Source organism: Apium graveolens, chromosome 2, assembly GCF_009905375.1.
Source record: "Apium graveolens cultivar Ventura chromosome 2, ASM990537v1, whole genome shotgun sequence".
Lineage (NCBI taxonomy): Eukaryota > Viridiplantae > Streptophyta > Magnoliopsida > Apiales > Apiaceae > Apium > Apium graveolens.
The window spans coordinates 73,311,237-73,317,236 of record NC_133648.1 but is presented as its reverse complement, the minus strand read 5'-3'; positions in this window follow the sequence as shown (position 1 = coordinate 73,317,236).

Here is a 6,000-nt window from a genome sequence, read left to right as displayed (position 1 = left end):
GCCTGTTTGCAATTTTACCAACCCCGCCGTCAACTTCGCCGGAGTGTGGCCGGAGAATACGATTCTGGCCACCTCAGGCCGCCAAACTGTCCAAATCACAACTACACCTCACCAGGAACATATTCATGCAATCAAATCATTATAATCATTCATGTTTTGGCCGGAAATTGGCCAAGAACATCGCCGGTTTCCGGCGAACATCGAAAATATTCAAAACACAACTCCCTTCTCTACAGACCTCGTTCGTTCATGAAAGTTATACGACTGGATTGCTAATTTCACAGAGAACACAACCCACTATAATACAACATCAATCTATCACAGAATAAGAAACCCCCAAATTTCAATTAAGAACATTCATACGGGTTATAAACCCTAATTTTGAAATTCGAAAATCAAACTCAAATTTGAACATGTTATTGAACTCCAAATTAGACGTATGACATATGAAAATCATCAGGAAAACAAGCTCTACAACATGCAATCATCAAATCATACAAACAATGATCCGAACAAAAATTCATATTTTTAATTAAATAAATTCGAAAATAAATAAATTTTTAGAAAAATAACCTTGATTTCTGCAGTGAAACAAAGCTCAGAATCTGATAGAACACCTCAAATCCTTCGTTTTGGTTACTCAAGCTTTAAAAACAGAGATCGGTAACGCCTTCGTTTTGCTGTTTGATTCTTAGAACAGTTTATGAATATAAGATTTTTCTCTGTAAAATTATATAATTATCTGTCTGCAATTGATTTTTATACGAAATAAAATACGGTAAAAGTCTATTTATAATTACGGAAAATTAGTATCCCGTTGGATCATTCCGGATATAAAATGGTACGTTTATTTATAAAAACTGATCCAAACGGTATCGGTTTTCGGGATAATTATCCAAATCAGTACAGCTTGTACTGCGGTCTTGGTCTCAGCACCCAGTTACACGTACTACGAAGTGATAATTGGGATAGTTTAATAAAAAGCTCCCGTTTATCGAAAATACGGGTTTTATTAATATACCGAAATGAATATTGTATCGAAAATGTTGTGCCGGGACCCGCGCAGGACAAACCGTACGCCGGATCGAAAAAGTCGAAACATGGAAAATGCTCGGAATATTACAATTAGGTTAGGAAGGAGTTCTCGGAAGAGTTTCGGGTTCCAAAAATGTAACAACGGTTGACGTCGGTTGGTTCCCGTTTTTATAAAATAAATTTTAATTACCCGGAAAAAGATTTTAAAAATTTCATATGATTCTTATAAATCTATAAATCAACATAAAAATAATTAGGAAGATATGACAATTATCAATATTTTATTTTGGACATATAAAAATTAAAATACTCAATTAATATTATTTTTGAATATTCAAGTACATATATCACTTAACAATTAACTCACAAAATAGATACTGAACACACATAATAATTATTTAATATCGAAAATAATTACACGATATATCCCGGATATTACATGCACAGAGCACATAATCCAAAGATTAAATTAATTTTATTTTTAAAAAAAGAGGGCTAAGCTCAAGAGTTTGTAATTTCTAATATAATGGAGATAATCAAAGAAGAAATTAGTACTAAATAACTTTTTAAAATTGAATTGAAAGGGAAAAAGAGCCTAAGATGACTGCAAAACAAATTAATGAAGACATAGTTATGTGTACAAACATAGTCTTGGATAGTCTTCTAGCATGAAAAATGTAATAACATGAAAGATTTTAGGTTTAGACATGTTGGAAACGTATATAGGCTTAGGTTTAAATATTTTCAACTTAAACAAAGGATGTGTATGTGGGTGTATATGGACTGTATGAATAAAGAAATATAAAACAAACAGTTTTATATTATTTAACTTAAAATAGCAACAAAGCTACAACTTATATTAGTACAAGGCTACAACCTTTATTTCCTCTCTCTCTGAGCTTCTACTCTTTCTTCTTTTCTCGATGTATATATTCTAACATGTATGCAGAGCTGACCTAAGCCATTACATCACATTACATATTAATGACCCGCTTGTTTTTATTGAACACAGGGAGTGCCACTTGAAAACTATTTTCTTCCAGCCACCTTATTTTAAGGATTTCATTTAAAACCTCCATGTGAATAAATGCCGCATGCTACTGTCTTTCAACCTTTCATACATGCAGGTCTTTGCTTTAGGTGTAGCCAACCAGTTGTTTTCATCCGTTCACCCACAGTGTTTATAGCTTTTGTATGTTATTCTAATTACTTAAGCTAGCTGTTATTTGACCTTGGTGCTGATACTCTTATTTTTGATGCAACATGTAGATGGATAACCTTTGAAGTAACAGCTGTAGATATTAATGCTACTTCTAGAGATTTTGAAATTCTAACACTCCCCCTCAAACTCGACTTTGCATTCCAAGCTTCTCTTTCATTTTATAGAACATGTCCGGCTTCAACGGCTTTGTAAATATATCCGCTAAATTTTCTTCTGTTCTACATTGCACTAGCTCCACAATTTTTTCGTTTACTTGTTCACGAAGAAAATGATATTTTATGTTGATGTGTTTGTTGCGACTGTGTGACACCGGATTTTTCGCAAGTAAAATTGCTGATTTGTTGTCCACAAAAATAGTAACCGGTTCCTCCTTAACAAGATTTAACTCTCCCAATATGTAGCCTAGCCACATAGCCTGACATGCGCATGTTGCTGCTGCGATGTATTCTGCCTCACATGTTGAGAGAGCAACTGTTTGTTGTTTCTTTGAAGACCACGAAAAAATTGCAGAACCAATGTGAAAAGCATAACCCGAAGTGCTTTTCCCGTCATCCAAGTCACCACTGTAATCATTGTTTGAGTAGCCAACTAATTTTGAATCTTGAGAATGCGTGTAAAATAAGCCTTGATCAAGTGTACCTTTTATGCACCTCAAAATCCTTTTAGCTGCCATGAAGTGATCTTGCTTCAGCTTTTCCATGTGCCTACTAACCAGTCCAACTGCATACATAATATATGGACGAGTAAAAGTTAGGTACCTCAGACTTCCAACCAAAATTTTGAACAACGTCGGATTTACCGACTCCCTTGTTGAATCAACTCTGAGCTTTATGCTCGGTTTTGCTGGTGTGCTTACTAGCTTGCATTCCTCCATTCTGAACTTCTTTAAAATCTGCTCCGCATATTTTTTCTTAGACATAAAAATTCCGTCTTTGTTTTGCTTCACCTCGACTCCAAGAAAGTATGACATTTGACCAATATTTGTCATCTCAAATCCGTTAGTCATAACTTTCTTAAAATCATCAAACATACCAGGATTGTTTCCAGTAAAGATCATGTCGTCCACGTATAAGCAAACGATCATAATATCTCCCCCCGAATTTGTTTTTGTGTAGAGAGCATGCTCGTATGGACTCTTCACAAAACTATTTTTCTGAAAATACTCATCAACCCTTGTGTTCCACGCTCTCGGTACATGTTTTTAGGCCATACAAAGCTTTCTTTAGTCGGTAGACTTTATCTTCCTGGCCTTTCTGAACATATACTGGAGGTTGTTCGATGTAGACTTCTTCTTCGAGATAACCATTTAGAAATGCCGACTTCACGTCCGTCTGCAAAATCTTCCATTGATTTTGAGCGGCAATTGCTGTAAGAAGTCTGATGGTGTTAACTCGTGCAACTGGAGCAAATACCTCATCATAGTCAATGCCATATCGCTGCTTGTAGCCTTTAGCCACTAGCCTCGCCTTGTGCTTTTCCACTTCACCATCCTAATTTGTCTTTGTCTTGTAGACCCACTTGACGCCAATTGCTTTATGTCCTTCTGGAAGATTTATGAGCTCCCATGTATCATTTTTCTTGATTGCGCCAATTTCCTCATCCATGGCTTTGTTCCATTTGCTTTCTTCAGAAGCTTTCTCAAATGTAACTGGATCACATTCAGCCAATAAGCAAAATAAGGAATAATCAAATGATGTTTGTACCAGACTTGTAGCTTCGTAGATATTATCCAGACTCCGCATCTTTCGTGGTGCTCCCCTTGAACTGCTGCTTCCTCCTGGTGGATGGTGTCGATCCAGGAGTTTGTTGATTTGGACTTGGTGGAGGAGTTTGATCATCGTCTCCGTCATCTTCAATGTTCTGGTTATCACCGTCATCGTCATCACCATTGAAAAATAAACCAGCAACTTTTCTTTCATCCTCGCTCCATCTCCAATAATCTGATTCATCGAACTCAACATCTCGAGAAATGATTAATTTCTTCGTTAGGGGATTGTAGAGTCTGTATGCCTTGCTTCTTTTGTCATTTTCGGTAAAAATACACTTTTCGCCTTTGTCATCCACTTCTTTCTTTTCTGATCGGGAATATGGGCATAAGCAATACACCCAAAAATTCTGAGATGTCTAACTGATGGTTTGCTACCACTCCATGCTTCATTCGGAGTTTTGTTTCTAACACTTTTTGTTGGACAATGATTCAAAAAATAAACTGCACATTGAACGGCTTCCGCCCAGAAATTTCTTGGCAAGTGTTTTTCTTTCACCGTACTCCTTGCCATATAAAGAATAGTGCGATTCTTCCTTTCTGCAACGCCATTTTGTTTAGGAGTGTAGGCCGTTGTCAATTGATGATTTATTCCATATGCTCGGCAGAAGCTTCTAAACAAGTTTGAAGTATACTCGCCTCCTCTGTCTGATCTGAGTGTCTTCAAATAATGTCCACTTTGTTTTTCCGCCAGTTCTTTGAACTCCTTGAATTTATCAAGAACCTCTGATTTTTCTTTGATGATATACAGCCAACTTTTCCTGCTAAAATCATCAATAAATGTTAGGTAATATCTATTACCTCCAAGTGATGGGATATCAAATGGACCATCTATATCTGTGTGAATTATCTCCAATGGCCTCCTGGCTCTCCATGATTTTCCAACAGGAAAACTTTGTCTGTGTTGTTTCCCCTTGACACATGCTTCACACAAATTTTCTGGTTCATTGATTTCTGGCAAGCCGTCCACCATCTTTGTCTTTGACAATAATTTCAAGCCAGAAAATCCCAAATGACCATATCTCAAGTGCCACAGCCACGAGTCATTTTTAATGACCGACTTTAAGCACTTATGCACCTTTGTCTGCATATCAAGGGTGAACAGGCGATTCTTTGACATCTCCACATCTGCAATTAATTCTCGAACCTGATTTCTGATGATGAGAGAATTATCTTGCATCTGAATATTATACCCTTTCTCCACAAGTTGGCCAAGACTGATGATATTATTTTTCAAAGCAGGTATATAATAAATATCATTTATATATTTTATCTCACCATTCTTTGACACAATCGTAATTGTACCTTCTCCTTTGACCGGAATCTTTGACGAGTCACCAAAAGTAACTTCTCCGCTGATGGTCTCGTGTATCTCCGTGAATAAATCTTTGTGACCGGTCATGTGATTGCTGGCTCCTGAGTAAAGATACCAAACATTTTTCTTGTTCTCCTCGTCTCCTTTATAAGTGAGAAACATAGCAGAACCAATATCTTTATCTTCTTTTGCTGCAGCAAAGTGACTTCTTTCTTCCACTTTTGGTGCTCTACACTCATAACTGAAGTGACCAAATTTATTACAATTATAACATTGAAATTGAGATTTGTCACCTCGTTGAAATCCACTTCTTCCTCGGCCTCTAAAATTTGTACCACGACCAGATGATTGAAAACCTTCGGAATTCTAGCCTCTATTGAAAGACCGCCTTCCACGTCCTCGTCCACCTCGGTAGCCACCTCTAAAGCCACCTCTGTCACGTGCAGAACTGCTACTGTCAGAACTGTCACCAATGGACACCTTACTTTGCAACGCCATTTCCAAATGGCTTGTATCATCATACTGGTTCATTCGCTGCTCGTGGGCTTGAAGAGAACCTACGAGCTCATCAATAGAAATCGTGGACAAGTCTTTTGACTCTTCGATAGAAGTAACAACATAATCAAATTTTCTTGTTAATGAACGGAGCAACTTTTTCATGAT